Source organism: Protopterus annectens, chromosome 13.part0, assembly GCF_019279795.1.
Source record: "Protopterus annectens isolate FY-2018-M chromosome 13.part0, PAN1.0, whole genome shotgun sequence".
NCBI lineage: Eukaryota > Metazoa > Chordata > Ceratodontiformes > Protopteridae > Protopterus > Protopterus annectens.
The window spans coordinates 911,050,686-911,071,147 of record NC_056747.1 but is presented as its reverse complement, the minus strand read 5'-3'; the positions used below and the strand labels follow the sequence as shown (position 1 = coordinate 911,071,147).

The 20,462-nt window shown below is 41.4% G+C and overlaps 1 protein-coding gene across 2 annotated transcripts in view; it reads left to right on the top strand.

Annotated features, from left to right (window-relative positions):
• Positions 1 to 20,462, top strand: part of RUNDC1 (RUN domain containing 1) — a 492,478-nt gene that overhangs the window by 284,024 nt on the left and 187,992 nt on the right. The window lies entirely within an intron of this gene.

Here is a 20,462-nt window from a genome sequence, read left to right as displayed (position 1 = left end):
ATTCTGTGCCACAGCTAGTCTAAACATGTTGAAGATGTTCTAGCCCTGCACAGACAGAGTGCTCGCCTCTCTCTTAAATGACTTCGCAGTCACTACAGACATCATTGTCTTCCAGATGAGAAGGACTTGTCGGAAATGGAGATGTTCTTCGTGTTTCACTGTTGCAGTCATTACATTTGGGTAATCTGCTGGCAGGTTGCCCTCAGTCGGCCTGAATTCCAAAGTCTTGGGTGCTGCATCAGTTGCTGTCTCCTCTTCCATGACATCAGGTCGTCAGGGGTATAAAACAAGCAGCCAACGCCATTTTCTTTAGTCTTTCTTGCTGCGCGGTGCCCGAAGCAGAAGCAGTTCGCAAGTGCCAGTCGGCCGACTCCTGAAATTTTCAAATTCGAGTTTCAGAACCGAAGTCTTCACTAAAGCCAAGTACCCCGTTGGGGAAACTTTTTTCTTGCTCCATACTGATGTCAGAAAAAGTTAATAATTGTATTACTTGTGGGAAGCAAATACCTCATAAAGATTTCCATTTATACTGTATTCCTTGCCTAGACCCTGATCATAACGTGCCTAGCTGTTGGTTTTGTGCTAGATTTAACCAACGCACTATTAAGCGTCGGTATATCTTTGCATCAAAATATTTTGGAAACAGATTTAACTATCCTGAAATGTCATCGGATAGCAATCCGACTACCAGAGTACACAAAAAACGCAAAGAAAAGGACAGAGACAGACCGTCGAGGTCCAAAACTGATGACAAAGTTTCTCCTAAGCCAGTTGCCGGTTCGCCGGTACTCAGGTGCTTTCGCAGCCCCTGATACCTGCTACTTTCGAGTCACAGGCCCCTACCGAGACCCATGTGGAGTCCGGCACGCCTCAAGATTCTCAAAGTATTGTACCCGCGGATGTCTGTCCCTCGGATGGGTCTGGAGCCGCTGAGCAGGCACCGGCTTCTGAGGGTGTATTCAGGCCACAACATTTTTATATAAAACTGACGCCAGATTCAAAAACAAAGACAAAAGCAACTCCTAAAGCTAAAAAAACGACTCATGAGCCACATGCACAAGCCTCTAAGCCCAAAAAGCAGATGATCAAAATGGCTGAAGACCTAATTACCTTGATCAGGGGTTCCCAACCCCCTCCTGATAAGAGACCTAGGCAAGACACTGATTATGAATCTTCAGATCAGGTTTCTATTTCTTCTGATTCCTCTTCTGATCAGGAATTATCTATACCACCCTTTGAGGATTCTGATGCAGAGGAATCTATCCTATCTGCATCTCCTCCTGAAGATTATTCCTTTGGAGAAACCTTGCATACTTTGAAGGAGCATTTTCACTGGGAGAGTCAAGATTTCTCAGAATCAAAAAAGAGGCTCTGTGATTTCCTTCTCCCTTAGCATAGGCCTTTAGCCATATCTCCTGTTTTAGACATTGTGGATGATGTGTTTTCGGAGTCAAGCTTGACTCCAGACGCCTTCCCTCCAGCTCCTAGCAAGCCAGACAGATATTACAGGGTTTCCGACTCTCACAAATTTTTTATTTAGAAACCCTGCTGCTGACCCTGAAACTATTTCTCAGGGTCCAAAAGGTGTTAAGGCCTCAACAGCAAAAAATCCTACCCCCTCTGACAGAGATTCCAGGGCACTGGATAAATGGGGAAAGAAGGTTTATACATCTGCAACCTTGGCAAATAGGGCCTTCAGTTTCATATGCTCAAGTATCAACAACATGTTATGGGATTACTGAAACGTTGATTTCTGAATGTGCAGAAAATAAAAAATTGCAGGAATTATTGCATGCAGCAGAACAAGTTGGAAAGCATACTTTGCAATGTGGTTTTGATTCCTTAGAGGCCTCCTGCAGGGCTGCAGTTACTGGATCTGTGATTAGGAGGCATGCCTGGCTAAAAGAGCAAAATTTGCCTGATCATGTTAAAGCTAAATTGCTGGATGCACCTTTACAATGTGATACTCTGTTTGGTATTAAGGCAGAAGAGGTTTTAAAGAAAATGGAAGACAAAGCTAAGTCTATGCAAACTGTAAAAGACTTCTTACAAGTACAGCCACCAAGATTCAGTAGACACTGGCCTACAAAAAATTGGTCCTTTCCTGTGTCCGACAGAGCTCAACGGGGCAAAACCAGGCGCCCTAAAGGTTCTAGATACCAGTCACATGATTCTTACAGGTCAAAGCAATGGGGTGCTTCTACCTCCAAATCTGGAGGAAATAAAACGCAACCCTACAGTAAACAGTCTCAATGACTTCCCTCTGCCATCACCAAGCACTTATCTTTTGGCAGCACCCTTAGGGGGAAAATTAGCACTTTATGCTCAAAATTGGCAGTTAATAACCCAGGACAAGTGGGTGTTAAACATAGTATCTCAGGGATACAGATTCCACTTCCATACTCTGCCAATTGCAAACGGTTGGCCAGATCTGCCAAAAAATCAATGGGCAGAGGCACAGAAACAGGTTACGTCCCTCATGGATATGGGGGCTATTCAGACAGTACCAGAACAGGAAAAAGGACAAGGCCTTTATTCAAGACTGTTCTTGATGCCCAAAAAAGACAAGGCCTGCCGCCCAATACACATACCTGGACATTCCAAAATTCAAAATGCTAACTTTGCAGCAGCTTCTGCCCATGCTAGCCAAGAACGCTTGACTGGTGACATTAGACCTAAAAGAGGCATACCTGCATATCCCAATAAGGGAATCGTGCAGAAGATACCTCCGTTTCAAGGCTGGCTTTATGCATTACCAATTCTCTGCACTGCCCTTTGGCTTATCTACTGTGCCCAGGGTCTTTGCAAAGTGCCTGGCACCAGTAATTGCATTTTGCATACAAAGAAGTATACAAATATATCCTTACTTTGATGACTGTCTCATTCAAGCAGAGAACAAGGACATTCTTCTTCAGCATGTGGCGCTTGTGAAAAGGCTTCTAACATGCCTAGGGTACACAATAAATGAAAAGAAATCACAACTGATACCCTCTCAAAAGATAACATTCCTGGGTGCAAGCTTGAATACAACTACCCAGATGACTTTCCTCATGCCAGACAAACAAAGGCAACTGACTACTTACGTCAAACTGATGGCAACAAAAACCCAATTATCTGCAAGACAAACTCTGCAGGCTTTGGGGTTCATGGCATCCTACATTCTACTGATTCCATATGCAAGACTGCATATGAGGAAACTATAGTGGTACCTAAAAACGTTATGGAGTCAACATTGTCACAGTCTGGAAACAATGATTCTTCTTATTCCCTGCCTACAACAGGAGTTTCTGTGGTGGGCAAAGGCATGTCACCAAAACATGGGATGGGCTTTCACTCTACCCCCTGCCAGCCAAACCTTAACAACAGACACATCAGATTATGCTTGGGGGGCCCACCTGGCAGGAAGATGCATTCAGGGCATATGGACCCCAAAACAAATGCATCTACATATCAACCAAAAGGAGATGTTAGCTGTTCAAAATGCCCTGACAGCCTTCAAGGACTTACTTCATCCAGGACAACTACTGATAAAGACGGACAACGCCATGGTTATGTGGTATATAAACAAGCGGGGGGTCACGCACACATACCCCCTTTGCAGACTAGCCATGGCAATGTGGGACACAGCCTTGAATTACCAAGTACATCTTCAAGCTCAATTCCTGCCAGGAAAGCAAAATACTCTGGCAGACGATTTAAGCAGAAACCTTATGGACCCTCACAAGTGGAAACTAGATCCACACGTCTTCAGCTTGATAACAAAGAAATGGGGGAGCCAGGACATAGACCTATTTGCCTCTCCTCGGAATTATCAAGTGGAAAAATTCTGCACACGGACTTATCACAGACAAGCATGGAAAGTGGACGCCCTATCCTTCAGTTGGAAAAACCTGTCAGTTTACTCCTTTCCTCCTCTGCCTCTTCTTCCCAGGGTCCTACTAAAAGTCAGACGAGAGAAACCAAAGATGATACTAATTGCCTCGGACTGGCCCCACCAATACTGGTACCCAACCCTAAGGAACATGTCTCAATTCCCAGCTTGGTACTTGCCTCATATACCTCACTTACTGTCCCAGCAAAACAATCAGATCCTGCACAATCGGCTCCAAACACTGAACCTGGCAGCATGACTGATCATGTAGTTATTCAAATAACACCTCTCAGTAAAGCTGTGATGGATGTCATTTTGGAAGCCAGAAGGCCTAGTACTAGAAAATCTTATGCTGATAAATGGAAGAGATTCTGTGCTTGAAGCAAGCACAAGGAACTGACACAGTAGAGCCAAATATTCCTCAGATTTTACAATACTTGACTGAGATGCTTGACAAAGGTCTATCTTTTTCATCAATAAAAATCCATGCCTCTGCCATCTCGGCTCATTACAACACAGAACCACCAATCTTTTCTCATCCTTTACTAAAGCAGTATCTTAGAGGAGACAAAAATTTAAGGCCTCCCAGAAGATCACCAATTCCTGCATGGGACCTCAGTTATGTGTTGGAAAAGCTCACCCTGCCTCCATTTGAACCAGCTGCTACTGCAGATCTAAAGTTCTTATCATGGAAAACAGCTCTACTCCTGGCAATTACTTCAGCAAGAAGGGTCTCAGAGCTATAGGCCCTCATGGCTGTGGAGCCTCTTATCATATTTTACACAGACAGGGTGTCCCTCAGGTTCATAGGTTCATAGATTAGTACTAAGCTAACTGCCCTTGCGAGCTATTTTAAGCCTAGCCAATTATCCCTTGTGAGACTCAAACCCTACACCTTGTGTTTGTAAGGGAAACACCTTAACCATTAGGCCACCCTCCCAACCCTGACCAATCCTTCATTTATGCCTAAGGTGGTTTCCAGTGTGGCTGTTAACCAAACTGTTCATCTGCCAACTTTTTATCCAAATCCGCAGAACAAGGGGGAGCGGATTCTGCATTCCTTGGATGTACACAGACAACTAAGATTCTACTTGAGCAGGACTAAAGCTCTAAGAAAAACTGAGCAGTTACTACTGACATTTGCTGCAGGATCAGAGGGAAAGGCTATTTCAAAGTGGATAAGCCACTGCATTAATTTCTGCTATTTACACCATGGCAAACCGGTGCCTAAGGGCATTAGGTCTCATTCCACCAGGGCTGCAGCTACATAAGCAGTTTTTCTCAGAGGAGTACCAACCAAAGACATTCTAGAGGCTGCTACTTGGAGTTCTGTTCACACTTTTACAAAGCATTATCATTTGCCTCTCTACTCTAAGTCCAGGGCAGGCTTTGCCACTGCAGATGTTCATCGTGTTTCACTGTTGCAGTCATTACAATTGGGTTATCCTGCTGGCAGGCTACCCACAGTTGGCCCGAGTTCCAAAGTCTAGGTCTGGCGTCGGTTGCTGTTGCCTCCTCCCTGACGTCAGTGCGCCAGGGGTATAAAGATGCAGCCGACGCCATTTTCTTCAGTCTTTCTTGCCACGCAGTGCCTGAAGCAAAAGCAGTTCGCAAGTGCCAGTCGGCAGACTCCTGAGATTTTCAAATTTGAATTTCAGATCCGAAGTCTTCATTAAAGCGAAGTACCCCGTTGGGGGAAATTTTTTTCTTGCTCCAGACCGATGTCAGAAAAAGTTAATAATTGTATTTCTTGTGGGAAGCAAATACCTCATAAGGATTTTCATTCTTACTGTATTCCTTGCCTAGGCCCTGACCACGACGCTGCTAGTTCTCTGTTTTGTGCTAGATTTAACCAACGCACTTCTAAGCGTCGGTACGATTTTGCATTTCATTACTTTGGCAGAAGATTCAATTATATAATGCAGTCGGAATAGCTGACTACTGGAGTTTATAAAAAGCACAAAGAAACAGAAAAGGACAGGCATCTGAGTTCCAAAACCGACGACGAGGCTTCTGCTAGGCCTGTCGCCGGTTCTCAGTGAGGCGCTTTCACAGCCCCTGATGCCCGCTACCTCAGAGCCACAGGCCGCTTCGACTCCCACGTGGAGCTGACTAGGCCACTGGAAACTCAACTAGTGAACAAAAATAAGCGGAGCGAGTCCAGGAAAACCTCAGGAAGCAAAAAAAATTTTTGGTTAACGTACTTTATTAGGAGCGTTTTCGCCTCTGTAAAACAGAAGCTTCTTCAGACAAAATAGAAGCGCCAAATAACCACAATTTAAAACCTTCAATATTGGTGCCATGATGTCATTTCCTTAGCAACAAAGGCAAGCTGTTAATGGTTTGCTTAAGCTTCAATTTCAATTTAAAAACATATGTTATCAGTCAAAAAATATATGTATTATAAAACATCTCTGCTAAATGTATTATGTTAAGCAAGATATGTAATAAAAACACGTCTAACAATATTGAGCACATTCCTAAAAAAAAAGGGAAATATACTACTGTATATAAAGGGTGTGCCTGAATAAAAAACCTTAACAAGTTAAGTAAAAATATATAGATTTCATGTAAAATCAGTTCTTGACAAGTAGAATACACATTTGTTACCTAAGGTAGCTTTTATATTTTAAAACAACAGAAATATTGCAGGCTTCATTCAACCCAGGGGCAGAGAAGGCATCTAATAAAAGTTGCCATTCCAATTCCCTTATTTCAAGTAGAAGGGGTTGAGGACCCCCTCTAATGCCAACCCTAACAAGGTCAATGCCCATAAAGCAAAAGCTGTGCCCAGCGTGATCCAAAATATGCTTCGAAAGGGCATTATCAAGTTTTTTGTTTTTTATAGCATAATTATGTTGGTAAACACGGTCCCGTAATCTACGGTCCGTTTTACCAACATAAAAGGCCGGGCAACAGTTGCAAAGCGCAATATAAACCACAGACTTAGTATCACAACTAATCTTGTGTTTTATAATGAATTTTTCACCTTTAATGGTGAATGAACTCCCTGTCCTCAAAAGCCTACACCAGTTTTCAAGCCCCACAGGTGAATGACCCAATTTGTCTAGATGGAGGGTATGGAGAATCCCCTGTTTGCAAAAGCTCTTTTAAGTTACTACCCCTCTTAAACACAAAGGAGGGGTGAGAACCCAAAATGTCAGATAGGGAGGCATTGTTTAAAATAAAATGCCAATTCTTCTTAACAATAGAACAGATGCCATTGGCATGTCTATTATGTGTAATAATCAAGCTAGCCTTAAGGTCACGACATGGCAAATGTTGGACAGGTGCAGGGCCCCTAAATTCGTATTGATTGAATTCAGGTTCCAAGGGGGGAGGAGAACCAACCGAAAGTTCTACAATGCCAGTAGTGGTCTGTATACTGCCCTGGAGAAGAGGTTGGTAAAATCCTATATCTCTTTTTAAGGAGACCTCCTTGATTAAATTATCTATTAACTCAATTGGGTATCCCCTATTGAGGAACATGTTTTTCAGGGTGGTACACTCATGTTCAAAAGCCATTGAGGTGTTGCACATGCGAGTTGCTCTAACTAGCTGACCTTTAACAATCGACCTCCTCTGTTTCCAAGGGTGGTTACTGGAAAAATGTAAGAAGGCGTTACAATAAGTAGGCTTCCTAAAAATACTAGACAGGAGTCGGTTGTTGTAAAGGTCTTTAACTAGTTTAACATCGAGGTAGTTAATTTCACTAACCGAAAAATTGTAAGTGAATTTTAGAAATGTAGATGATTCATTCATGTAGTTAATCAAGTTTACAACAACATCTTCATCTCCCTGAATAAGTACAAACACATCGTCTAAAAAACGTGTATAAAACTTAATAGCATTTTTGAACTGAGGGTTATTAAGGAGAAAAGTTTTCTCCCAATATGCAACAACTAAATTTGCCACGCTGCCTCCACAAGGAGAGCCCATGGCAATCCCTCTTTTCTGCAGGTAGTAACAGTTATTAAAAATGAAAAAGTTTGAAGACAGAATGATGTCCAAAAGGAGTGTGACAACAGCAATCTCATCTTTCGGGGCCTTTAAAAATACCAGCATTAGCTCAACCCATTCCACCGCCTCCTGATGTGGTATGGAAGTGTACAAATCCACCACATTGATGGTTAGAAAATTAAAGGACGGGTCAAAGGGAATGTCGTTTATAGACTTCAAAAAAGACCAAGAGTCTTTACAAATTTGAGGTAATAACCTGAGATATTTAGAAATGATATGGTCAACTACTCTTGCACAAGGGTGGGTAATTGAACATCTCCCGTCAACCAAGGCACGCATTGGTGGATCAGCCAGGTTTTTATGGATCTTAGGGATCCCAAACATAACTGGAACTCTAGGGAAAGAAATGTTTATAAAATTAAAGGTGTCGATATCAATCCTACCTTCAATAAACAAATCCCCAAGATACCCTTTAATCCTGTTATATTGGCCAGTCATCTCATTTAAAGATGAAGTTTCATAGGCGGGAGAGTTCGATACGGTTAACATTCTTTCGGTGTAGTCATCCTTATCAAAGATGAAAGACCCCCACCCTTGTCTGGTTTAATGACCCTAATAGGAAGATTGCGTATATTTTTCAAGGCTGTTCTTTGGTCACATGAAATGTTACTTTGGTTATCAAACCACTTAACATTTTCAAAAACCTGTCTTAAATCTAATTCACAAACATTCTCAAAGGTGTGCAGGATGGGGTGTAGAGGAGGATTAAAAACACTCAGCAACTTGAATAGTGGTCTATCCCTTGCTAAGTCCCCATTAAACAACACCTTGAGGTTTAAACTACGTACAAAACATTTGAAATCTATTAAAAGCTTAGACAAATGAGTTTTCTGGTCAGGAACAAAAGAAAGGCCAAATGCCAGCAATTCAATCAAGTCCTGTTCAATGTTGATGTGGGAGAAGTTGTAAACTATAAAATCTCCCTTGATGTTAGTCAACATGGTTGGTTTAGAAGTTGTAAACCCAAAGGGCCCAGTAATGGGCTCTATTTGAATTTGTTCTTGTTGTTCTGTCGCTGGTAGTTCTTGCGCCCTAAAAAAGGCTTCTGTTGGCCTCTATAATTAGGGCGATTACCATGGTTGTTGTAATTGGCCTTAATTCTACTACTCCTCCTTGGTCCCTGAAACGAAGGGCCTTCATCCCCATCATCGATTTCATGGTCGCCTTCATCCAGAGCAGCATCAGGGAGGGTATCCCCTCTGTCATTAGCACCTTTATTATGTGCTTCAGACAAATTGTTATTCCTATTAGTATTCTTGTGGAGGTTGGGGTAGGCAAGGCAGTTAGCGTAAGCTTGCCTATCTCTAGAAAGTTTTTTATTTTTGTTAATTTTAAGTTTAATTAAAAGCGCATCAATGCTTTCAAAAATACGATTGTAGTCGTATTTATATCGAACAAAGTTGATATCAGCTTTAATTTTCTCATTCAGAACGCTAGTTTCAGCAAGCAAAATGTCAATGTAGTTTGAGTAATGTTTCACCATTAAATCCAAAAGTTCTAAGCCTTGTTTATTAAAAAGGCTGGTAAGATCATCAATAAACAAGGAGTCTTGAAATAGGCCAGTAGGGACAAATGAGCTTCTCAGGCCCTTGGGTATAATTTTTTCTTTAATGCACTGCTTAAAATAAGAAACCTTTAATTGTAGTTTCTTAATTTTTAACATTTTGTTATCCAAAACTTTAAGATTCACAGCAATACTGTCTGTGCAGTTACCTGTGGTTTCAAATCCTGTAGCCGGTGGACCAGGTGGAAGGGAAGAACCAAAATCGAGACACTCTGTATTCCCTGCCCACTCGGAAAATGTAGGCACACCAATAAGCCCAGGATTGTTATTAAGACTATTAGAAACAGTGCTCACGCCATTAAAAGCAGTATTCTGTTCAGGTAATCCAAGCACATTGTTGACAAGTTGACCACAACAGTTGCGGACTTCCGAGCCCAATATCGAACGGCTCCTAGTGCCAGAAGGTGCCTGTTCTGTATTTAAACTCCCAGCTGTTAAGGTAGACCGCTGGGGTTGACCAGGTTGCAGCAAGTCAGAAAATCCGCTCACCGGACCGTTGCAGTTAGAAACTAGTTGGTTTGGATTTAAGTTCCGTGAATTTGGCACTTCACTATTTTCAATCCTATCCAGGCGCGAATTCAAAGCGTCTAGCCGTTGAGTAAATAAGAGCAAAAGTGCTTCAATGCTCTTAGGGTCGTCCGTAGGTGGAAGATTGCTGGACCCAAATAAAACCGGTGTCCTTGGACTCGCAGAATCGCTGACAGACATACTGATGATTCCGAACAAAAAACAAGACTAGTGAACAAAAATAAGCGGAGCGAGTCCAGGAAACCTCAGGAAGCAAGAAAATTTTTGGTTAACGTACTTTATTAGAAGCGTTTTCGCCTCTGTAAAACAGAAGCTTCTTCAGACAAAATAGAAGCGCCAAATAACCACAATTTAAAACCTTCAATATTGGTGCCATGATGTCATTTCCTTAGCAACAAAGGCAAGCTGTTAATGGTTTGCTTAAGCTTCAATTTCAATTTAAAAACATATGTTATCAGTCAAAAAATATATGTATTATAAAACATCTCTGCTAAATGTATTATGTTAAGCAAGAAATGTAATAAAAACACGTCTAACAATATTGAGCACATTCCTAAAAAAAATAGGGAAATATACTACTGTATATAAAGGGTGTGCCTGAATAAAAAACCTAAACAAGTTAAGTAAAAATATATAGATTTCATGTAAAATCAGTTCTTGACAAGTAGAATACACATTTGTTACCTAAGGTAGCTTTTATATTTTAAAACAACAGAAATATTGCAGGCTTCATTCAACCCAGGGGCAGAGAAGGCATCTAATAAAAGTTGCCATTCCAATTCCCTTATTTCCAACCTCTTCTCCAGGGCAGTATACAGACCACTACTGGCATTGTAGAACTTTCGGTTGGTTCTCCTCCCCCCTTGGAACCTGAATTCAATCAATACGAATTTAGGGGCCCTGCACCTGTCCAACATTTGCCATGTCGTGACCTTAAGACTAGCTTGATTATTACACATAATAGACATGCCAATGGCATCTGTTCTATTGTTAAGAAGAATTGGCATTTTATTTTAAACAATGCCTCCCTATCTGACATTTTGGGTTCTCACCCCTCCTTTGTGTTTAAGAGGGGTAGTAACTTAAAAGAGCTTTTGCAAACAGGGGATTCTCCATACCCTCCATCTAGACAAATTGGGTCATTCACCTGTGGGGCTTGTAACTGGTGTAGGCTTTTGAGGACAGGGAGTTCATTCATCATTAAAGGTGAAAAATTCATTATAAAACACAAGATTAGTTGTGATACTAAGTCTGTGGTTTATATTGCGCTTTGCAACTGTTGTTCAAGCCTTTTATGTTGGTAAACGGACCGTAGATTACGGACCGTGTTTACCAACATAATTATGCTATAAAAACAAAACTTGATAATGCCCTTTCGAAGCATATTTTAGATCACGCTGGGCACAGCTTTTGCTTTATGGGCATTGACCTTGTTAGGGTTGGCATTAGAGGGGGTCCTCAACCCCTTCTACTTGAAATAAGGGAATTGGAATGGCAACTTTTATTAGATGCCTTCTCTGCCCCTGGGTTGAATGAAGCCTGCAATATTTCTGTTGTTTTAAAATATAAAAGCTACCTTAGGTAACAAATGTGTATTCTACTTGTCAAGAACTGATTTTACATGAAATCTATATATTTTCACTTAACTTGTTAATGTTTTTTATTCAGGCACACCCTTTATATACAGTAGTATATTTCCCTATTTTTTTTAGGAATGTGCTCAATATTGTTAGACGTGTTTTTATTACATATCTTGCTTAACATAATAAATTTAGCAGAGATGTTTTATAATACATATATTTTTTGACTGATAACATATGTTTTTAAATTGAAATTGAAGCTTAAGCAAACCATTAACAGCTTGCCTTTGTTGCTAAGGAAATGACATCATGGCACCAATATTGAAGGTTTTAAATTGTGGTTATTTGGCGCTTCTATTTTGTCTGAAGAAGCTTCTGTTTTACAGAGGCGAAAACGCTCCTAATAAAGTACGTTAACCAAAAATTTTTTTGCTTCCTGAGGTTTTCCTGGACTCGCTCCGTTTATTTTTGTTCACTAGTTTTGTTTTTTGTTCGGAATCATCAGTATGTCTGTCAGCGATTCTGCGAGTCCAAGGACACCGGTTTTATTTGGGTCCAGCAATGTTCCACCTACGGACATCCCTAAGAGCATTGAAGCACTTTTGCTCTTATTTACTCAACGGCTAGACGCTTTGAATTCGCGCCTGGATAGGATTGAAAATAGTGAAGTGCCAAATTCACGGAACTTAAATCCAAACCAACTAGTTTCTAACTGCAACGGTCCGGTGAGCGGATTTTCTGACTTGCTGCAACCTGGTCAACCCCAGCGGTCTACCTTAACAGCTGGGAGTTTAAATACAGAACAGGCACCTTCTGGCACTAGGAGCCGTTCGATATTGGGCTCGGAAGACCGCAACTGTTGTGGTCAACTTGTCAACAATGTGCTTGGATTACCTGAACAGAATACTGCTTTTAATGGCGTGAGCACTGTTTCTAATAGTCTTAATAACAATCCTGGGCTTATTGGTGTGACTACATTTTCCGAGTGGGCAGGGAATACAGAGTGTCTCGATTTTGGTTCTTCCCTTCCACCTGGTCCACCGGCTACAGGATTTGAAACCACAGGTAACTGCACAGACAGTATTGCTGTGAATCTTAAAGTTTTGGATAACAAAATGTTAAAAATTAAGAAACTACAATTAGAGGTTTCTTATTTTAAGCAGTGCATTAAAGAAAAAATTATACCCAAGGGCCTGAGAAGCTCATTTGTCCCTACTGGCCTATTTCAAGACTCCTTGTTTATTGATGATCTTACCAGCCTTTTTAATAAACAAGGCTTAGAACTTTTGGATTTAATGGTGAAACATTACTCAAACTACATTGACATTTTGCTTGCTGAAACTAGCGTTCTGAATGAGAAAATTAAAGCTGATATCAACTTTGTTCGATATAAATACGACTACAATCGTATTTTTGAAAGCATTGATGCGCTTTTAATTAAACTTAAAATTAACAAAAATAAAAAACTTTCTAGAGATAGGCAAGCTTACGCTAACTGCCTTGCCTACCCCAACCTCCACAAGAATACTAATAGGAATAACAATTTGTCTGAAGCACATAATAAAGGTGCTAATGACAGAGGGGATACCCTCCCTGATGCTGCTCTGGATGAAGGCGACCATGAAATCGATGATGGGGATGAAGGCCCTTCGTTTCAGGGACCAAGGAGGAGTAGTAGAATTAAGGCCAATTACAACAACCATGGTAATCGCCTAATTATAGAGGCCAACAGAAGCCTTTTTAGGGCAAGAACTACCAGCGACAGAACAACAAGAACAAATTCAAATAGAGCCCATTACTGGGCCCTTTGGGTTTACAACTTCTAAACCAACCATGTTGACTAACATCAAGGGAGATTTTATAGTTTACAACTTCTCCCACATCAACATTGAACAGGATTTGATTGAATTGCTGGCATTTGGCCTTTCTTTTGTTCCTGACCAGAAAACTCATTTGTCTAAGCTTTTAATAGATTTCAAATGTTTTGTACGTAGTTTAAACCTCAAGGTGTTGTTTAATGGGGACTTAGCAAGGGATAGACCACTATTCAAGTTGCTGAGTGTTTTTAATCCCCCTCTACACCCCATCCTGCACACCTTTGAGAATGTTTGTGAATTAGATTTAAGACAGTTTTTTGAAAATGTTAAGTGGTTTGATAACCAAAGTAACATTTCATGTGACCAAAGAACAGCCTTGAAAAATATACACAATCTTCATATTAGGGTCATTAAACCAGACAAGGGTGGGGGTCTTGTCATCTTTGATAAGGATGACTACACCGAAAGAATGTTAACCGTATTGAACTCTCCCGCCTATGAAACTTCATCTTTAAATGAGATGACTGGCCAATATAACAGGATTAAAGGGTATCTTAGGGATTTGTTTATTGAAGGTAGGATTGATATCGACACCTTTAATTTTATAAACATTTCTTTCCCTAGAGTTCCAGTTATGTTTGGGATCCCTAAGATCCATAAAAACCTGGCTGATCCACCAATGCGTGCCTTGGTTGACGGGAGATGTTCAATTACCCACCCTTGTGCAAGAGTAGTTGACCATATCATTTCTAAATATCTCAGGTTATTACCTCAAATTTGTAAAGACTCTTGGTCTTTTTTGAAGTCTATAAACGACATTCCCTTTGACCCGTCCTTTAATTTTCTAACCATCGATGTGGTGGATTTGTACACTTCCATACCACATCAGGAGGCGGTGGAATGGGTTGAGCTAATGCTGGTATTTTTAAAGGCCCCGAAAGATGAGATTGCTGTTGTCACACTCCTTTTGGACATCATTCTGTCTTCAAACTTTTTCATTTTTAATAACTGTTACTACCCGCAGAAAAGAGGGATTGCCATGGGCTCTCCTTGTGGAGGCAGCGTGGCAAATTTAGTTGTTGCATATTGGGAGAAAACTTTTCTCCTTAATAACCCTCAGTTCAAAAATGCTATTAAGTTTTATACACGTTTTTTAGACTATGTGTTTGTACTTATTCAGGGAGATGAAGATGTTGTTGTAAACTTGATTAACTACATGAATGAATCATCTACATTTTTAAAATTCACTTACAATTTTTCGGTTAGTGAAATTAACTACCTCGATGTTAAACTAGTTAAAGACCTTTACAACAACCGACTCCTGTCTAGTATTTTTAGGAAGCCTGCTTATTGTAACGCCTTCTTACATTTTTCCAGTAACCACCCTTGGAAACAGAGGAGGTTGATTGTTAAAGGTCAGCTAGTTAGAGCAACTCGCATGTGCAACACCCCACTGGCTTTTGAACATGAGTGTACCACCCTGAAAACATGTTCCTCAATAGGGGATACCCAATTGAGTTAATAGATAATTTAATCAAGGAGGTCTCCTTAAAAAGAGATATAGGATTTTACCAACCTCTTCTCCAGGGCAGTATACAGACCACTACTGGCATTGTAGAACTTTCGGTTGGTTCTCCTGCCCCCTTGGAACCTGAATTCAATCAATACGAATTTAGGGGCCCTGCACCTGTCCAACATTTGCCATGTCGTGACCTTAAGGCTAGCTTGATTATTACACATAATAGACATGCCAATGGCATCTGTTCTATTGTTAAGAAGAATTGGCATTTTATTTTAAACAATGCCTCCCTATCTGACATTTTGGGTTCTCACCCCTCCTTTGTGTTTAAGAGGGGTAGTAACTTAAAAGAGCTTTTGCAAACAGGGGATTCTCCATACCCTCCATCTAGACAAATTGGGTCATTCACCTGTGGGGCTTGTAACTGGTGTAGGCTTTTGAGGACAGGGAGTTCATTCACCATTAAAGGTGAAAAATTCATTATAAAACACAAGATTAGTTGTGATACTAAGTCTGTGGTTTATATTGCGCTTTGCAACTGTTGCCCGGCCTTTAATGTTGGTAAAACGGACCGTAGATTACGGGACCGTGTTTACCAACATAATTATGCTATAAAAAACAAAAAACTTGATAATGCCCTTTCGAAGCATATTTTAGATCACGCTGGGCACAGCTTTTGCTTTATGGGCATTGACCTTGTTAGGGTTGGCATTAGAGGGGGTCCTCAACCCCTTCTACTTGAAATAAGGGAATTGGAATGGCAACTTTTATTAGATGCCTTCTCTGCCCCTGGGTTGAATGAAGCCTGCAATATTTCTGTTGTTTTAAAATATAAAAGCTACCTTAGGTAACAAATGTGTATTCTACTTGTCAAGAACTGATTTTACATGAAATCTATATATTTTTACTTAACTTGTTTAGGTTTTTTATTCAGGCACACCCTTTATATACAGTAGTATATTTCCCTATTTTTTTTAGGAACGTGCTCAATATTGTTAGACGTGTTTTTATTACATATCTTGCTTAACATAATACATTTAGCAGAAATGTTTTATAATACATATATTTTTTGACTGATAACATATGTTTTTAAATTGAAATTGAAGCTTAAGCAAACCATTAACAGCTTGCCTTTGTTGACATCATGGCACCAATATTGAAGGTTTTAAATTGTGGTTATTTGGCGCTTCTATTTTGTCTGAAGAAGCTTCTGTTTTACAGAGGCGAAAACGCTCCTAATAAAGTACGTTAACCAAAAATTTTTTTGCTTCCTGAGGTTTTCCTGGAATCGCTCCGCTTATTTTTGTTCACTGGAAACTCAAGGTATTGGACAATCGGAAACTATTCCCTCAGATGGGTCCGGAGACGCTGAGCAGGCATCGGCTTCTGAGGGTGTTTTCAGGCCTACACAGTTATATGTAAAGCCAACTTCAGCTTCAAAGGCAAAGACTAAAGCAGCTCTAAAGACAAAGAAACAAATACAGCATTCTCCTGGGCAGGCCTCCATGCCTAAAAAACAGATGATTAAAATGGCCAAAGACCTAATTACTTTGATCAGGGGTTCCCATTCCCCTCCTGATAAGAGGCCTAGGCAAGAGATAGAATATGAATCTTCAGATCAGGTTTCCATTTCCTCTTCCCTTCCTCCCTACGTGGATTCTGATGCTGAAGAATCTATCTCTTCAGCCTCTCCTCGTGAGGATTATTCTTTTGGGGAAACCCTGCATACTATGAGGGAGCATTTCCACTGGGAGAGCCAAGATTACTCAGAATCCAAGAAAAGGCTCAGACTTCCTTTTATTACCTCAGCACAGGCCCCTTGCTATTCCTCCTGTTTTAGACATTGTAGATGATGTATTTTCAGCGTCCGATCTATCTCCTGACTCTTTACCACCAGCTCCTCTTAAGCCAGACAGATACTAGAGGGTTCCGGATTCACATACATTTCTTTACAAAAACCCTGCTGCTGACATAGAAACTATTTCTCAGGGTCCCAAGGGGGTCAAGGCTTCCACTGCAAAAAAACCTTATCCCCTCTGATAGGGATTCAAGGGCCCTGAACAGATGGGGGAAAAAGATTTATACTTCTGCTACCTTGGCTGTAAAAGCTTTAAATTGTCAGTTTCATATGCTTAAATATCAGCAATATCTTATGTCACTGCTTAAACAGAAAATGTTGACAAATTCAGAATGTGCAGAAAACAAAGAAATGCAGGATTTATTGCATGCAGCTGAGCAAGTGGGAAAGCATACTTTGCAATGTGGTTTTGAGTCTCTAGAGGCCTCCTGCCGGGCCACAGTTACAGGTTCTGTTATTAGGAGGCATGCTTGGTTAAAAGAACAGAATCTGCCTGATCATGTTAAAGCAAAACTATTAGATGCTCCATTACAACATGATACATTGTTTGGTGTTAAAGCAGAAGAGGTGTTGAAGAAAATGGAGGACAAAGCTAAATCTATGCAAACAGTGAAGGATTTCTTACAGGTACAGCCTCCCAGATTTAGCAGGAACTGGCCTACAAATAATTGGTCCTTTCCAGTGTCAGACAGGCCACAAAGAGGCAGATACAGATGCCCCAGAGGCAGATCACAACCCCAAGGCTCATACAGGCCTAAACAATGGGGTGCTTCCACATCCAAAAGTGGAGAGGAAAAAAATCACAGCCATACAGAAAACAGTCTCAATGACTTTCCCCTGCCATCACCAAGCACTTATCTTCTGGCAGCTCCATTGGGGGGAAAACTAGCAATTTTTTCACAAAGTTGGCACATGATCACCCAGGACAAATGGGTCTTAAATATCGTATCTCAGGGCTACAGGTTCCACTTTCACACCCTGCCAAGGCCAAATGGTATGCCAGACCTGCCACGCAATCAATGGGCAGAGGCACAAAAACAAGTTTCATCCCTCATGGACATGAGAGCCATTCAGCAAGTACCACAGCAAGAGCAGGGACTAGGATTTTACTCAAGGCTATTCTTGGTAACCAGAAAGGACAAAGCCTGGAGACCAGTACTGGACCTGTCTATCCTAAACACATTCCTGGATATTCCAAAATTCAAAATGTTAACACTGCAGCAGCTTCTGCCCATGCTGGGCAAGAAGGCTTGGCTTGTGACTTTAGACCTAAAAGAGGCATACCTGCATGTCCCAATCAGACAATCATGCAGAAGATACCTCAGATTTATAGCTGGCTCAATGCACTACCAATTCTCTGCACTGCCCTTTGGCTTATCTACTGCGCCCAGGGTCTTCACAAAATGCCTGGCACCAGTAATTGCATTTTGCAGACAAAGAGGAATACAAATATATCCTTACTTGGACGACTGCCTTATTCAAGCAGAGAACAAGGACACTCTACTACAGCCTCTGGCATTTGTAAAAAGGTTACTAACAGGTCTAGGGTACACAGTAAACGAAAAGAAATCAAAACTCGTACCCTCTCAGGAGATAATATTCCTGGGTGCATGCTTAAATACAACTGCCCATATGGCTTGTCTCACGCCAGACAAACACAGACAACTGACTACTTATTTCAAAATGTTGGCAACAAAGACCCAGTTATCTGCAAGAAAAATTCTGCAGGCTTTGGGCTTCATGGCATCCTGCATTCTGCTAATTCCATATGCAAGACTGCATATGAGGAAACTTCAGTGGTATCTAAAAAGTGTTTGGACTCAACATTGCCACAGCCTGGAAACAATAATTACCCTCATTCCCTGCCTGCAGCAGGAGTTTCGATGGTGGGCAAAAGCCTGTCACCTCAACACGGGACAGCCATTCACCTTACCCATAGCCAGGCAAACATTGACAACAGATGCATCAAATTATGCCTGGGGGGCCCATATGGCAGGAAGATGTATTCAGGGCACATGGTCCGCAAGTCAAATGCATCTACATATCAATCAAAAAGAGATGCTAGCTGTTCAGAATGCCCTGACAGCCTTCAAGGATCTACCTCATCCAGGACAACTACTGATAAAGACGAACAATGCTACAGTCATGTGGTACATAAACAAGCAGGGGGGCACACATTCCTTACCCCCTCTGCAGACTAGCCATGAACTTGTGGAACACAGCATTGTCTTACCAAGTACATCAGCAAGCACAATTCCTGCGAGGAAGGATAAATACTCTGGTAGACGAACTAAGCAGAAATCTAATGGATCCCCACGAGCGGAAATTGGATCCACAAGTCTTCAGCATGATAACAAAGAACTGGGGATGCCCGGACATAGACCTATTTGCCTCCCCTCACAACTGCCAACTACAGAGATTCCGCACAAGGACTTATCACAAGCAAGCATGGAAAGTGGATGCTCTGTCTTTCAGCTGGAAAAACCTAACAGTATATGCCTTTCCTCCTCTGCTTCTCCTCCCCAAGGTACTCCTCAAGGTCAGACAAGAGAAGCCAAAAATGATACTGATTGCCCCAGACTGGCCCCGCCAGCACTGGTACCCAATCCTAAAGAGCTTGTCTCAATGCCCAGCTTGGACATTACCTCAAATTCCTCACTTATTGACCCAACAAGACAGATACTGCACAGCCAACTCAGGACCTTAAACCTGGCAGCATGGCGGATAATGTAGCCATTCAAGACACACCTCTCTAAAGCAGTGATGGATGTTATTTTGGAGGCCAGGAGGCCTAGCACCAGAAAATCTTATGCAGAAAAATGGAAGAGATTCTGTGCTTGGAACCAGGCACAAGGTATTGACATGATTGTTCCAAATATTCCTCAGATTTTGCAATACTTAACTGAGATGCTGGACAAAGGCCTTTCCTTTTCATCAATTAAAGTTCATGCCTCTGCCATTTCAGCTCATTACAATACAGAACCACCTATTTTTTCTCATCCATTACTAAGGCCTTACCTCAGAGAGGCCAAAAACATAAGACCTCCAAGGAGAGCACCAATACCTGCATGGAACCTCAACTATGTCTTGGAAAAACTCAAACTGCCTCCATTTGAGCCAGCCTCTGCAGCTGATATAAAATACTTATCCTGGAAAACAGCTGTGCTCCTAGCAATAACCTCTGCTAGACGAGTCTCAGAGTTACAGGCACTCATGACTGTGGAACCTTTTATCATTTTCCATCCTGACAGAGATGTTCATCGTGTTACCCTGCTGCAGTCATCACACTTGGGTTATTCTGTCGTCAGGCGGTCCCGCAGTCGGCCGGATTTCCAAAGTCTTGGTCTGACGTCGGTTGCTGTCGCCTCATCTCTGATGTCAGTGCACCAGGGGTACATATATTGCAACCAACGCCATTTTCTTCAGTCTTTCTTGTCGCGCGGTGCCCGAAGCAGAAGCAGTTCGCAAGTGCCGGTCGGCCGACTCCTGAGATTTTCAAATTAGAGTTTCAGACCGAAGTCTTCTATAAAGCTAAGTACCCCGTTGGGGAAACTTTTCTTGCCTCAGACTGATGTCAGAAAAAGTTAACAATTGTATTTCTTGTGGGAAGCAAATACCTCATAAGGATTTTCATTCTTATTGTATACCCTGCCTAGGCCCTGATCACGACGTCACTTCTTGTCGTTTTTGTGCTAGATTTAATAA